The sequence below is a fragment of the Giraffa tippelskirchi genome, chromosome 1 (assembly GCF_054371585.1).
Source record: "Giraffa tippelskirchi isolate mGirTip1 chromosome 1, T2T-mGirTip1v1.2.pri, whole genome shotgun sequence".
In the NCBI taxonomy this organism is placed as follows: Eukaryota; Metazoa; Chordata; class Mammalia; order Artiodactyla; family Giraffidae; genus Giraffa; species Giraffa tippelskirchi.
The window spans coordinates 221,866,216-221,882,823 of NC_137275.1; the positions used below are offsets into that span (position 1 = coordinate 221,866,216).

At 39.9% G+C, this 16,608-nt stretch overlaps 2 long non-coding RNA genes across 2 annotated transcripts in view; one reads left to right on the forward strand and one right to left on the reverse strand.

Annotated features, from left to right (window-relative positions):
- LOC145540895 (uncharacterized) overlaps positions 1 to 16,608 on the forward strand; it is a 137,581-nt gene that overhangs the window by 10,522 nt on the left and 110,451 nt on the right. The window lies entirely within an intron of this gene.
- The window catches only part of LOC145540886 (uncharacterized), a 37,300-nt gene continuing 26,856 nt past the window's right edge, over positions 6,165 to 16,608 (reverse strand). Inside the window, exons 3-4 of the long non-coding RNA XR_014078615.1 lie at positions 6,923 to 6,970; positions 6,165 to 6,339 (exon numbers count right to left, since the gene is read on the reverse strand). This is a non-coding gene — a long non-coding RNA (uncharacterized LOC145540886). The remainder of the gene's footprint in view (positions 6,340 to 6,922; positions 6,971 to 16,608) is intronic.

Below are 16,608 nucleotides of genomic sequence, written 5' to 3' on the forward strand. Positions count from 1 at the left end.
GTTCTATTTGACTACCAGGAAACTTAGAAAAAATTCATGGAACACCATAAACGGATGCCCGGTTCACTAGGGTCTAGTGCTTATTTTCATTTCTTGTTTGTTCATTCAGTTATACATGCTATATTATAAAGTTTTATGTCTTTGAATGAAACTTTAAGGACTTTTTCTTTTACAATAACAGTGTGTAACTAAAGATCCAAATGAATAAAGGTGTTAAATCCTCACCTTGTATACTAAATTGTACAATTGAACCCTTATCTAATTTCCTGAGTGGTATAAGCAAATTATATAATTCCCAAATCCAAACTTAGATGGTCTTGTTTTGCTTTTAAGTAAAACAATGAATTCAAAGACAGTTTAAGAAAAAAATCAGAAAATTAATTGTAAATATAATGGAATGACTTATGTAACCTATGGTCAGTTCTATAGATGAACCCTCAGGAAGGACTAGATGTGTGGTTCCATGTATATTGGAATCTCTCAGAGAAATTTAACAACACTAATGCCCGTGTCCCTTCTGTACAGACTGATATTTAATTGGTCTGGGGTGTGGTCCAGGTTTTGGAGATTTCAAAATACCCCCAGCTAATTTTAATGGGCAGACAGATAGAAACCACTGAATTAGAGAGCCTGAAAAATCTTTAGGTTCTTTTTTTCTTATTTCATCACTGGTTTCTGCTTCATTTTTTTTCTCAGTCTGAACAGAAACATTTTCAGCTCTTTGACTCATATAGTAAAAAATATAGCCACACCTTAGCTGCCAACTTCTCATGTTATGGGAACAACCCCTAAGAGATCCTTAGTCTCAATTCCACATTCCAATGACAAAAGATTGGATTGGCCCATCAGAGATCATATCATTATCCCATAGACAACTAAATGCTGAAATTGTGAACAAAGTAAGTGTTCAAACAAGGACATTTGTTTCCAAGCCTCATGGACTGGAGAAAGGACCAGTTTCCAAAGATGGTGAGGTTACCATGAACTGGAAATACACACATTACATGTTGTCTGTTATTATACAGGAACCCTGCTTAGTCCTAAGAAACCAACCTGTGGTTGACTGCATTCCTACTTCTCTAAGTATAGAGTCCCATGGGCTCCATCTGTCTGTTGGGATGTCTCTAGATTAGAGTCACAACCAATGAGAATCTAAATGATTGTAATAAGCATTCACTCAGCACTTACTAAGCACCAAGAAATGCACTAAACATTTTAAGAAGCTATTACTCTAAGTCCTCATAAGACTCCTGTGGAGTAGCACTATTGTGTCCATTTTATGAATGAGGAGACTGAGTCCCAGAGGGGCGAATACCTGGCCAAAGACCTGCAAATCAAAATGGTACAAAGATGTAAAGGAGGCTAACTGAGACTACAGCTGCAGTTGGTAACTGCTTATAGTGTGGTAGAAACTACCTCCCCAGAGGTAGCTCCAGGAAAACCTAACCACATACCTGTGGTAACTGAGTTTCCCTGGTCATCGCAGTCTTGAAATGCCCACGAGAACCTAGACCTGAGTTCACTGCAGTGTGTTGGATAAGACCTTTGGTTGAGTCTTTAAGAGCCAATTAATTTACTCAATTTGAAGTATCCAAGGTTGAGATTATAAGCCCCAAATATCAAGGGGTTAATATATTTGAAACCACCTTTGTCAATTCCCATCCACTAAAACTACACTTCCTTCCCCACACTCATTTTACAGAATGAAGGTCCAGAGACCCTGTAAAGCTAAGTGTCTCATCCACAGTGATGCGATATGTGATTGGAAGATTCTTAAACTTAAGCAAAAAGGCTTGGTAAATTACCATAAGTACAACTTAGGCACTATGCTGTAAAGATAGGTTTTATAATATTTGACTTCAAATGATCACAAACAAGATTCACCCCCCCCCTTGTTATTTGTGGGAACAAACCCCAAGACAGCCCTGTGTTGCTAACACCCATCCCTGGGAGAGCTCACACTGAGGTCTGCTCCCCGTCGCTCGTTCAACTACAGCACTGTGTTTAGCTGCCTCTTAAAATGTTTGGTAATTAAATGCTAATTTGTTGGTGTGTTTTTTCATTTGTTTTATAGTTGTTTCTTATAAATATTTTAATAATTAAAATTCTCTGGGCAGTTTCCAAAAAGCACATCTTCATTGGAAATAAACAGAAATAACAAGAATTGTTACCACTGTAGAGTACAGAGATACTCTTATTTCTCCATCTCATTATGTTTCTAAGATGTATTGGAAGAGGCCCTCATGTCTGCATCACACTGGCCTCCTATCTCTGCTTATTGCTCTAAAGTATTGTTATATATGAAGTCACTATGAGGTCACCCCATCAGTCCTCCTGCCTCTAATCAGGAGGAAGATATCGTGTACCTTCCAAAAAGGAGGTGTTCATTTCTCTCACTAGCTTTAATTAGGGAGCTCTTCGTATGTCTAACTATAGTGCTTTTAAAAATGTTTCCTCAGTGGGGAATAGATGTGAATAATAGCTGTACTGGTCACTTAAATATGGAATCAAGCAACATTGGCAATTTCTCATCTTCTGCAGATTACTAAAGATATTGAGATATTGGAAATGATGTGGTATCAACCACATTGATTGTATACTGCAAACTGCAGCTGTTCTTCATGGAGTGTTTAAGATTTCTTTGTGGATGCCCACAATTAGCGCATTCAAATAACCTAATAATCTCTCCAAACCATTTACCTTCATTATGCATATTGAACTGTACTGAGAAATTTGCAACATTCTTTTGCTTATATTAATAAAACTTGTCAGTCAGGTCTACATTGAGTCTTCATGCCTTAATGGTTATTGATGCTTATGATACCATCTTTTATTCTTTACTTCCTATGACAAAAAATTTCTTATTTTCCTCCCAAATCCATCCACTCCATCTTTACAATAATCTAATTCAAGTTGGACCAATGGCCAACCAGCAAGAGGCTCCATTTTATAGTGGTTTACAGCTGGGTGTGGCCGTGGAAACTAAGATATTGGTGATGGAGTGTGTAGGCAAGAGAGACGGGGGCTGGGGGTGACTTCTGTCTCAGTTGATGTAAATGAAAATAGCTGATCTTGACTTCACATATTTCCTTTCCTGTCAGGCAGAAGATGAATGAACTTGTGACCCAAGTCCAAATGTATAGGCAAGAGCAATAGTAACTCAGGTTCAAGAGATGCAAGGAACCTGGGTCTTTGTATGACTTCATAGAATAGAGTCACTCCCTAGCCTGAAATGCTTGTCTGACAATGATATGTGATAGCTGCCACGTTCTTAATGCCTTTTCAAAAATTTTTGGTTCCTTTCTTGAAGCAAACATTTATCTTAAATAACGTACTCTTTCAGACCTGATGAAATAGTATTTTTACCTCTTCAAATAACCTGATTCTTACGCTAATGATGAGAGAAAGTCATTCTTTGTTTATTATCTGTGTTATACAGATTAGGAAAATAAGGCTCATAGACATTAACTGAGCTGTACACTTCTAGGTGATGTGGTAGATCTTGAAACTGCAGTACCTCTGACACAAAGGGCAAAAGGTCTTATTCATGTACTGCATAATTTCTACTCTAAGAGATTGGAAGTTGCAGTTATTTGTGGTTCTGAGTAGAAAGTGAGACAATTGTAAGAAATGTAGATATAAAATTACATGTGGATTCAAAAGTGGAAGAAACCAGTAATCGGAGACTTTTGGGTAAAGCTCTACAGGGAATATGAACTTTGAACCAAGCCTCAAAGGATGGGACACAATTGAGTAACTACAGTGTGGTGTAGGAAATGTATTTTCCACAAAAGGAAAACTACAAGCAAAGACAAAAGACAGTTCATTAAATGTAGCTGTTTTGGGGAGCTAGCCACAAGTCATTGGGTGTTCTTGGGCTTTGTAGACAAACGTGGTTTTAAGACCTACCTCCGCAGGATACTAGTCATGTGACTTTTGGGAGGATATTAAACTTCTCTCAGTCTTCCGTGGAATGGAAGGAATAAAATCTACCTAGAAAAAGATCTATAATAATATGCATGTTGTCCACTGGGAAAAAAAAAACCTTTATTAGTGTGTCTTTTGCTGATTGAATAAAAGAAAGTGTTAGTCGCTCAGTTGTGTCTGACTCTTTGCGACCCCATGGACTGTAGCCTGCCAGACTCCTCTGTTCATGGAACTCTACAGGCAAGGATACTGGAGTGGATAGTTTTTCCCTTCTCTGCGGGATCTTCCAGACTGAGGGATCGAACCCATGTCTCCTGCCTTGCAGGCAGATTCTGTACCATCTGAGCCATCAGGGAAGCCCTTTTGCTGATTATTACTCAGTTAACACAACTAAGTTCTTTCTTTTTCCAAACTCTGGCACGAGTGCTTGCTTCCCCATCCACTGACTCAGAATTGCCTATAAAGACAGTATGTGCTATATCTACTTGATACAAAGCAAGGATTCTATAGTGGTTTTTTTTCTTAAAGAATAAATTAATACAAATAAATACATCAAGTGATATTATGAACTCAGCCTCCTATATCACCATTTTCACTTTTGCCTGTCCATATGTAAATCCCCATTTTCTTCATTCTTTTACATTTTTGCAGTGTCTCTGCCTGCATACGTTTATTACCATAGACTTTCCAACTGGCTCAGTGGTAAAGAATCTACCTTCCAGTGCAGGAGGTGAAAGAGACGTGCATTTGATCCCTGGGTTGGGAAGATGCCTTGTAGCAGGAAATGGCAGCCCACTCCAGTATTGTTGCCTGGGGAATCCCATGGATGACAGAGGAGCCTGGCAGGCTACTGTCCATGGGGTTGCAGAGTCAGACACGACAGAGCGACTGAGAACACACAAACAATATATGTTACAATTATAAATAATTACTAATAATAGCAGTTATAATCATCTGTTTTCTGAATAAATCCAATAAAATGTTTTCCCCATCCCCATTATTTTGCATGGATGGTGACTGCAGCCATGAAATCAGAAGACAATTGCTTCTTGGCAGAAAAGCTACGACAACCCTAGACAGTGTATTAAAAAGCAGAGACATTACTCTGCTGACAAAGGTCCATATAGTCAAGGCTATGATCCCCAGTGGTCGCATACAGTTGTGAGAGCTGAACTGTAAAAAAGGTAAGAGTGCTGAAGAATTGATGCCTTCTAACTGTGGTGCTGGAGAATGCTAGTGCGAGGCCCTTGGACAGCATGGGGATCAAACCAGTCAATCTTGAGGGAAATCAACCCCGAATACTCATTGGAAGGACTGATGCTGAGGCCGAAGCTCCAGTATTTTGGTCACCTGATGTGAGCTGTCAACTCTTTGGAAAAGTCCCTGATGCTGGGAATGATTGAGGGCAGAGGAAGAAGAGGGCATCAGAGGATGAGATGGCTGGATGGCATCACTGATGCAATGGACATGAACTTGGGCAAACTTCAGGAGATAGTGAGGGACAGGCAAGCATGGCATGTTGCAGTCTGTGAGGTCGCAAAGGATTGGAAACAATTGTGTGGCTGAACAACAATACTTTGCATGGGGTCTTCCCCAGTGGCTCAGCAGTAAAAAATCCACCTGCAATGCAGGAGACTCAGGTTCAGTCCCTGGGTTGGGAAGATCCGCTGGAGGAGGTAATGGGAATCCACTCCAGTATTCTTGCCTGGAGAATCCCACTGGACAGAGGAACCTGGTGGGCTACAATCCGTATGGTTGCAAAGAGTCAGACATGACTGAAGTGACTTAACACATGCACACACACACTTAGTATGCATAACACTCCCAAGTGAAAAGAGATTGCATTTTTCTCTTTGCAAGTTGGGTTTGAAGAGGATTCAGCAGTCCTCTTTACTCACACAATATTGTAGCCATCACTCTTTCCAGCTTCTGTTTTCTGTTGTGTTTCTGCTGGAATCCTTAATGGAAGAGAGATAGCCCAGGTAAAACTTTTGTTTCCTCTAACACTCTCAGCCAGGAGTGAAGTCACACAGTGGCAGGTTGGGTTTGCAGAGGGTCTGATATCAGATGGCCCAGGTGGTTAAACATTCAGAGGAGATAATCTGGCCTAGTGAAATCATTTGCAGTTAACCACAGCATCAGCAACAATCTTTTATTCTTTCATTTGTCAGTTATTTTTAATATTAGCACAGTATCTCTAGAAAATATACATTTTCCAGTCAGCAGACTGAAAGAAGTAGAGGAAGTTGTTTTATTTTAGTTTGTTTCTTTCCCAGATTTCTTCTCTCATTTTAACTTTCCAATGAATCAATGAAAGCAGCGATGTTAAATGCAGTTTACCTGCACCTCTTGAGCTCTTCTTGGAAAAACACACATAACAGTGCTTCTTAAAATATTTGATTCATGGATTTCCTTGAGAAAAATATAGCAAATTTCTAAGATGTAGAGCAAACAATTTTGAGGTGTTCATTGGTCTCCTTTCCTAAAAGAACTTAACCCTCTCTGTTGCCTTGGTCTGACACTAGAGAGCTATGTGACCTTGGTTTATGTCCTCACTTTCCATATTTAAACTAAACTGTGTTTACTGGGAAAAGGAAGAATTTGAACCAAAGAATGTCTAAGGCTTGTTTTAGGGCTGCTGTTTTATGAAGCAAGACAAGATAAACTAAATATACAGGGGCTGAACAGGTGGTAAATAAATGGGCTGTGGATCTCAGAAACTCAAGGAAGTTAAATGATATGCCAAGTTAGGCCAGGACCTGAGTGTGTAAGCCTTCTTTTCTTCCTCAGTGATGAAAATCTGGGTAATGTCTTGGGTTTGAGAGAGTAATGCTTCAGTCTTTCTACAGCCTTTAGCAGGGTTTTCAAAAATCCAACAACATGTGTCTCTCACACGCCATTCTCTGCATCATCTTTCACTACTTTTGCCCCAGTTTCTTATATCCAAGCCCTGTCAGAATAGCATGGCCTTGCCTCAGCGCTGTTTCACACTCACCTTTCCTGAAGGCTCTGTCCATGCCACCCTTTTCCTGTAACATCTTACCTGTCAAGCAAAAGGTGAACATTTTATTCATGCTGTATATCTTCTGACTTTGCAGATTTCTCACTAATCGTGTATGTGTGTTAGTTTTGCATGGTTTGATCAGCAAAAAAGGCATGCTTTGAATTGGAGAGCTGGTCAAATGAGTGACAATAGAAAAGTCTTACCCACATCTAGAATTTAACTGTGGGAGTTGTATAGAGAATAGCAGGAGAGTTTAATGTGGCCAAAGGCTAGATAGGAAGGTAGATATCAGAGACCATGTTTGTGTGGAAAGTCAATACTGAAAAGGGTACAATTGGAATTTACTATTTTTAAGAATAATATCATTTCTTGAATTTCTCTTATAGACAAGATAAAATAATTTTACATAAATTATGAACTCTTTAGAGCCAATGTGCCTGTTTGTATTCTGGCCCTGCTATTTGCTTAGCTCTGTGAACTTGGTCAGGTTAATTAACCTCTCTGTGCCTGAGTTGTAAATTAATGCCCTGGTGGCTCAGATGGTAAAGAATCTGCCTACAATGTGGGAGACCTGGGTTCAATCCCTGGGTTGGGAAGATCCCCTGGAGGAGGGAATGGCAACCCACTCCAGTACTCTTGCCTGGAGAATCCCATGGACAGAGGAGCCTGTCGGGCTAGAGTCAGACATGACTGAACAACTAAGACACACACACACAATAAAGCATGCATCATAGGCTAGTTGTAAACAGAAAAGGAAACTGAGCCAAAGTAACCCTTTGTCCTGGACTCCACAGAAGAGTGAGCATGTAGGAAGTGCTCAATTCATCATCATCATAATCACCATCATCAGCCATTGTTATATTGTTGTTGTTCTGGATGTCAGCTTTATGAGATAAGGATAGGCACTATTGTTAGAAGACAAAGTGAGGCATATTAAAAATTGTAAGAGCTTATTTGAATGAAAAATCTACTGGAATTGGCAGCATCAAACCAGAGTGGCTAGGAGTGCTCCTTGATGGAAGTTCAAAGAGAGACATTTATAGAAAAAAGGTGAGAACACAGTAAAGAGATTATTATTATTATTTTAAGAAAGAGATAATTGATTGGCTGCAGCTTAAAGCCTAGTTAGCTGTTTGTGATTGGTTGTGCTTAAGTTTCAATTTTGTGACTTTGAGACATTTAGAGGCTTAGATTTTGCTTTGATTATTACGACACCAGGGCACTAAGGCTTCAGTTCAGTTCAGTCGCTCAGTCGTGTCCGACTCTTTGCGACCCCATGGACTGCAGCACGCCAGGCTTTCCTGTCTATCACCAACTCCCAGAGCTTGCTCAAACTCACATCCATCAAGTAAGTGATGTCATCCAACCATCTTATCCTCTGTCATTCCCTTCTCCTCCTGCTTTCAACCTTTCCCAGCATCAGGGTCTTTTCCAATGAAGTCAGTTAATGACTCTCTTCCGATGAGTCGGCTAAGTACTAAGGCTTAACTTGGTTGATTAATAAAATAAATTTTTTAAACTTAACCACTAATTATATTAATTTATTTACTAACTCAAGGGACCTGAGTTGGAACAACTCCGGGGTATAGTGAAGGACAGAGAAGCCTGGTGTGCTGCAGTCCATGGGGTTGCAGAGTCGGACACAACTGAGCAACTGAACAGATTCAGTGAATAAATGATACGCTTGAGTTTGGTAAAGATGAGCAGGTTTAGACACACAATTTTCTGGGAAAGGAAGAGTGTGCATGTTGAGCTTTTGCTTCCTGCTCTTTCCGCAGCAGATCATGAACACTTAGCATCCTAGAAAGTAAAACCTCAAGAATCTCCTCCCAGTCCAGCACTAGCCTTTTTTCCAGGAGGGAGCCTATGGGATTCACTTCCCCCAGGCTTCAAGCTGATACCAGGATCCCAGGTCGGAAGCTGGAAACTAAACCCAGCCATTTAGCCCTGAGTTTCTTTTCCTGCTGATCAATTCTGACCTTCTGTTTTGAAGTTTAAAAGCCTCCAAAGCCTCCTTGGACGTCAAATAGCTCTTACCAAATGCCATTTGGGCAATTTAAATGCAAATGAATCAGCAGCATTTGGGCTGCTTCCAGTTAACTTGCTTGCACTTTTCCAAACAAAAGAGGAAGCTGAGCCCAAGCAACCCTTTGTCCTGGACTGTGTGGTGTCAGACTGAAATTGCACCGGACATTTGTTAAAAATAGCAATATGTATTTTATTCAGGCTACTGTAGTAGGTGAAAGAGACTTCATTTCAGGACTGAGCTCAACTACACTGAAACAAAAGAAAGGTCTGTGTTTTTAGCACTGGGGTGAGTTAGTGGAAAATCATTGCAGGACTTTGGGTGGAGGTAATTCAAGGTGATTAGTCCATCTGTGTGTGTGTGTGAGTGTCCCTTATTGAAGTTAGGGTCCTTCACTCCCACAGATAGTGGGAGATGGGAAGTTATCTTCCTTAATGAGGGCTTCCCTGGTGGCTCAGCAGCAAGAATCTGCCTGCTAAGCAGGAGATCTGGGTTCAACTCCTGGGTCAGGAAGATCCCCTGGAGAAAGAAATGGCTACCCAATAGAGTATTCTTGCCTTGAGAATCCCATGGACAGAGGAGCCTGGTAGGCTATAGTCCTTGGGGTCTCAAAGAGTTGGCCATGACTGAGCAACTGAGCATGCATGCACGCAGGCTTCCTTAATGATGACATTTTAAAGTCATGGCTCCCGGGTCCTGAGGAAAAAACTTTCCTGGGTCGTAAAATGGCAAGTGGCTGGGAAAGGGTTACACTGCAAAGGAGCAGAGAAAGAATTTATAATCACAAATGTTATGAAGTAAATGCTCTAAGAAAAGGGAAGTCAGTGGGGTAAACTCTGTAAGAAACCTGTCTAAATTTAGTCAAGTTGAGGGGGATGTTAAGATTATCTTGATCCTTGGTCTTCAAAGTCCTTTAAAAAATAAGTTGTTTCAAGACATTGGACACTCATGCTCTGAATCTAACCTGCTTTGATTTCAAAACCAGTGGAGGTGAGTATTTTCATCCAAGAAAAAGGCTCGCAGCCGGAAGACACAGAAGCCTGGAAGGAGGAGGAAGAACTTAGATTTCTAGTTTTGTCTTTGCTATTAATCCTGTCGGTGACCTTGACAAATGACATTCATCTTCCAGGGCTTCAGTTTCCTCATCTATAAAATGAAGTTGCTGACCTCTGTGGATCTAAGGGACACTTTGTATTACAAAAGACAGCTTTGTTTTCTCTGATTATGTGACTCTATGAAACTCTGGTGAGGAGAAAAACACTAAAGATTTCTCTTAGGGAAAAACTGTTTCTTTCAAAAACTCTTACATGGACTTTATGAAAGGTTCTGAAAAAGAAGGACTGGCATCACCTGAATAGGAGAGGTTAAAACTGAGAGACCCAAATTCCTCTGGGCACAAACATTCCTTTAACAGAAGATTTGGTTCTTCTAGGTTTCCTAAGAAAAATGTATCTGGGCCCAGAAATTTGATGAAGGTGATAATGTTTTGTTTTTTAATTAAAATTTAGTTGGTATACAATTTAAGTTACAAGTGTACAATATAGTGAGTCACAATTTTTAAAGGCTATATTCCATTGTATAATAGTTATTATAAAATAGTGGCTATATTACTCATGTTGTATAACATATCCTTGTAGCTTATTTTATACATAGTGGTTTGTACCTCTTGATCTCTTACCTCTAAATCACTCCCTGCTTTCCCTTTACCTATCTATATCTATGTGTCTGCTTCTTTTTTGCTATATTCACTAGATTGTTGTACTTTTAAAATTTTACATATAAGTGATGATATACCGTATCACAGTATTTGTTTTTCTCTGACTAATTTCACTTAGTATAATACCCTCCAAGTCCATCCATGTTGCTGTGAAAGGAAAAATTGCATTCTTTATGACTGAGCAGCATTCTATTAAACATGTGTATAATATTTGTACAATATAGGATGTGGTACATGTATATATCATGTCTTCTTTATCCATTCATCAGTTGATGGACACTTAGCTTGCTTCCATATGTTGGCAGTTGTAAATAATGCTGCTATGAAACTTGGAGTGCATGCATCTTTTTGAAATTGTATTTTTGCTTTCTTCATATATGTACCCAGGAGTGGGACTGCTGTGTCCTGTGGTAGTTCTACTTTTAGTTTTTTGAGAAACTTCCATACAGTTTTCCAGTGACTGCACTGAAGGTGATAATGTTATCTAACATTTGCTACTCCGGGAAATGTTCCAGCCTCTAAGGATTTTACCTCTATGAACTCATTCAATTCCTAGCATAGCCCCTTGCAGTAGATAATGTTTCCCATTTTGCAGATGAAAAAACTTGCTTAAATTCTCACAACTAGAAAGTGATGGCCCTGAGATTCAACCCCAGGTAGCTTGAGTCCAGGCAAAGACCATATGTGACTCAGACCTAATGGATAGGTCCCAGGCCAGGGATCACAGAGCCAGAAACCAGTAAGTGACTTCTGTGCAGAGGATTCAGAATGAGCCATTCATTTCAATTTTATTTAAATGTATTTATTTTTAATTGGAGGATTATTGCTTTACAATATTGTGTTGGTCTCTGCCATACATCAACATGAATCAGTCACAGGTATATATACATGTCCCCTCCCTCTAGTACCCACCTCCCACCTACCTCCCCCTCTCAGCCCTCTTGGTTGTCACATAACACCAGCCTTAGATTCCCTGCAGTATACAGCAGACTCCCACTGGCCATCTTTTTACACATGGTGATGTGCATCTTTCAATGCTCTTGTCTCAAATCATCCCACTCTGCTCCCCCACTGTGTCCAAATCTGTTCTTCCCGTTTGTGTCTCCTTTGCTGCCCTGCATGTAGGATTGTCACTATTATCTTTTTAGATTCTGTATACAAGGGAATATTACCTAGCTACAAAAAAGAACACATTTGAGTCAGTTCTAATGAGGTGGATGAATGTAGAGCCTATGTTACAGAGTGAAGTAAGTCAGAAAGAGAAAGACAAATATCGTATATTAACACATATATATGGAATCTATTCTAGATTTTTAAGGAATCTCCATACTGTGCTCCATAGTAGCTGTATCAATTTACACTCCCACCAACAGTACAAGAGGGTTATCTTTCCTCTACACTCTCTCCAGCATTTATTGATTGTAGATTTTTTGATGATGACCATTCTGACTGGTGTGAGGTGATACCTCATGTAGTTTTGATTTGCATTTCTCTAATAATGAGAGATGTTGAGCATCTTTTCATGTGTTCATTAGCCATATGTATGTCTTCTTTGGAGAAATGTCTGTTTAGGTCTTCTGCCTATCTTTTGATTGGGCTGTTTGTTTTCCTGATGCTGAGCTGATGAACTGTTTATATATTCTGGAGATTAACCCTTTGTCAGTTGTTTCTTTTGTAATCATTTTCTCCCATTTTGAGGGTTGTCTTTTAATCTTGTTTATTGTTTCCTTTGCTGTGCAAAAGCTTTTAAATTTAATTAAGTCCTATTTGCTTACTTTTGCTTTTATGTCCTTTACTCTAGGAGGTGGGTCAAAGAGGATCTTGCTGTGATGTATGTCGAGTATACTGCTTACATTTTCCTCTAAGAACTTTATAGCTACTGGCCTTACATTTAAGTCTTTAATCCATTTTGAGTTTATTTTTCTGTGTGGTGTTAGGAGATATTCTAGCTTCATTCTTTTACATGTAGCTGTCCAGTTTTCCCAGCACAACTTCTTAAAGAGGCTATCTTTTCTCCATTGTATATTCTTGCCTCCTTTGTCAAAGATAAGGTACCCATAGATGTGTGAGTTTATCTGTGGGTTTTCTATCTTGTTCATTGGTCTATATTTTTGCTTTTGTGCCTGTGCCATACTTTCTTGAGGACTGTAGCTTTGTAGTATAGTCTGAGGTCAGGAAAGTTGATTCCTCCAGCGCCCTTTTTCTTTCTCAAGATTTCTTTGGCTGTTCAGGGTCTTCTGTGTTTCCATACAAATTGTGAAATTTTTTGTTCTAGTTCTGCTGTGCAAAATACCATTCGCAGTTTGATAGAGATTGCCTCGAATCTGTAAATTACTTTGGTTAGTATAGTCATTTTCACAATATTGATTCTTCCAATCCAAGAACATGGTATATCTCTCCATCTGTTTGTGTCATCTTTGATTGCCATCTGATGGTGTCATCTTTCATCAGTGTCGTATGGGTTTCTTCATACAGGTCTTTTGTCTGCTTAGGTAGGTTTATTCCTAGGCATTTTATTCTTTTTCATTCATTAATTTTAGCTGAAGTGATTTCTGATGTCCAGTTTTAAGTTCTTCTGTCTTGTTGCATTCTTTCCCCTCCATTATCTCTATCCTTTCAGGAAAATAACATAGGGTTCCTCAAAGGCATTTGGTTATCAGTGCTGGTTAACTGAAGCGCTGGAGGCCAGACTTTTGCATGGACTAAAGCTGCACCAGGACAGAAGAAGAATGAAGTTGAGTGAAGAGCAGGGTAGTGACGCCATGAAGATGATGGAGGGAGTATGCAGTCGATGTGAAGCACAGAGGCGTCCAGAGTAGACAAAGTAGAGAAAAGAGTTTGAATTGGAAGGTGACAGGGAGCCCACACATTATTTTAAGCACTGACCTGATGACTCAGGAAACACTTAAAATTATGAGAAGACTCCTAGGTTTCCAGAAATCATGTGATGTGGAGTCTAGGAAGTCTTCCCCAGGAAGAATAGGTGACTTCAGGCTGCTCTGGATTTGGGGATATTTGTGTTACAGGCAACCTCTTCAACCCTGAACTGTACTGCAAAATCACCTTTCTGAATCCTCCTGGTCTTCAGAGATGAGTTCATCACAAAGATTTTCTTATCCTTCCAGGGGACATTAATCTATGCTTTGAACTCCAAGAAGCACTTAGGGGCTGAACTGCCCAATCTAGCAATTGCTCTAATTTTGCATTGTAAATTAACTGCTTTATGTAAGACACTCATTTCTCCCAGCCGGAAAGAGAAACCTTGTCTTGATCTCATTTTTCTTTTACACATTGTCTGGCACTGGACTGGGCACATGTTTGGGTGCATCAAATTTACTTGCTTATGCAATTATCTGTCTAGCATTTCAGCAGAATTCAAATAGCAGTTTACAGAAGATTTTCATAGACTTCTTTTGTATTAGGTAGTTTCTACAATGTTAGTGAAGTGGGGGAAAGTCGCTCAGTCGTGTCTGACTCTTTATGACCCCATGGACTATATAGTCCATGGAATTCTCCAGGCCAGAATACTGGAGTGGGTAGCCTTTCCCTTCTCTGGGGGATCTTCCCAACTCAGGGATCCAACCCAGGTACCCTGCATTGCAGGTGGATTCTTTACCAGCTGAGCCACAAGGGAAGCCCTCTGCAATCTTAACCTTAATCCAATGAAGAATTTGAGGTGCATTTTTGCCTACCTGTGCCAAATTCCATTCTTCCTCTCTTCTCCCTGCAAGACAGATGTATAACATCTATGATGATTTTTCACATCAAGAGCATGGGTATAGGAAACACGTCCTGATGGCAGATCTGCCAGCATTTTAAACTTGAGCACAAGGGAAGCATTGAAACAGGATCTTTTCTCTGTGTAAAGTGTGCTTTGGTTTTGCATAATGCCTTATGGTTCAGGTGCCAAGCTCCAGACACAGGGAGAATTAATGGAATAACTCCGGTAAAGGGTTTTAGACTCCTCAGAGGAAGTTCCCCAGCCTCATTAAAGGTAATATTATTCCAGTTATAGAGTTTAGTTAAAAACAACAAAATAATATTTTCTTGTCTTTATTGCTAATTTCTCCAGGCTTGGCAAAGCAAGCTGTGCTGTGCATTCACAGGCTCCATCACCCTGTGGATTACAGAACTGCACTTCAGAATGGCCTGCACCAGGTTACCCATGAGTGTGAATCATGGGGATGTACAGGAGCATACATTTTCTAAATTTTTTTGTGTATCTACACCTTGTCTCTCTGCACTTTATTACCTGTGAATATGTTTGTATTTCCTATTGAATTGACAATTTCTTGGGGAGGGTATGACGGGCAGGCAAATGACCTTATTATTTTGCTCACTGATTTGTTCCTGTTGACTGGCACAGTATCTGGCACATATAGGAGTGTCATAAATAATGCATGCATGCATGCACACTTAGCCAATAATAAAGACTGAGAGCCTGAAAAACTGAAGGAATCCAGGGAGATCAACCGATCTCATTCTGAAGGGAAGAATCTATGAGTTTACAGGAAAGGTTTTAAGAACATTAATTGAGCTCTTTCAGCTTCCACTCTAATCAGCTTAAATTCATCCCATTGCACACATTTCAGTGAAGGGCACCAAAGACCACACATTGACGGAGATAATCCATGATGATCTGGCTTCTGACTACTTCTTTGATCTTATTTTCTACTACTCTCCCTTTCCAGGCTCATTCTGTCCAGCTGCTATTATCTCCTTGCACATTCCAAACACACCAAGCACTCTGCCACCTCAGGACATCTGTACCTGCCATGCTATTCATGGTCTTTCTCTTCCTGGAGTTACTTGAATGGCCGACACAGAGAGGCCTGCAGGGACCACCTTTTCCACTAAAGCTCTATCCCCCTTCTACACCGAATGTATCACCACCCAACATTTATTATATCTTAGTTACTCATTTTTAATGTTTTCATTCTTCCAGTCACTACTACGATGTTTGTTTCATGAGAGCAAAAATAGTTTTTGGTTTACTGTTGCTTTTCCATAACAGGACCTTCAGATAGTAGCTATCTACTGCATGCTTGTTGTGTAGATAGATGGATGAATAAATAAATGAATCAACTTGAACACACCATGGGCATAACACTGGGCCAAGGATCAGAAGAACTAGTTTTAGGTCCCTCTTTGGTTATTTGTAATCTAGGTCTCAGTCCTTTATTTCAGTTCTCTGAGTTCAGCACTTAATATGTGCCCAACATTCTGTTTAGATATTTTCCTGAATTTTCTCATTCAGTCCCTTCAAGAGTTCTGTTATCCCCATTAAGCTTTTTTTTTTTTTTGTAAAATAAGGATAACAGTTATCTTCATTTTAGAAAAGAATAAAGGTAAATAGAAGATAAATAAAAAAGTATTTTGCAAAGGGTAAGTAAATCCCTTTATGACTGATAGGTATTCTCATCAGTAAAGCTCTCTCCTCATGTTCAGCTTCTGCAGTGAAGTTCTTCTGAATTAGGCTTTTTTGTCGATACCTTTGAACATACTGTGAACAGATACAAAACACATGCTTGACCTGAGTGCTGTATGCTCACCAGTGTTTAACAGCTGGATCACTGGGAGAAACGCCCTCTTGTAGCATTTGCCGGTTTTCATGGTGTAAATGCTCCCACCATGCAATTACACGCTACCAATACGGAGTCACTGCATTGGATATAGTCCTTGACAGTCATCACTCATCAGCCAGAAGGACAATCTCAATGCACCACTGCTGCACAGTCTTGTAATGGGTGTACTTCCCTCCAGCCTCGGCTCCTCTCATTTCTCCACAGTGCAGCTGAGTGGTCTTTCTAAATTTGATTTGAAACCTTCAGGGTTTGACAATCCTCTCAACCTCAAGTTAAAGATTGAATGCCTCGATGCATCTTGTCTTACGAGACTCTATATGAGTTCATCTTTGCTTCCTCCCTAGCATTA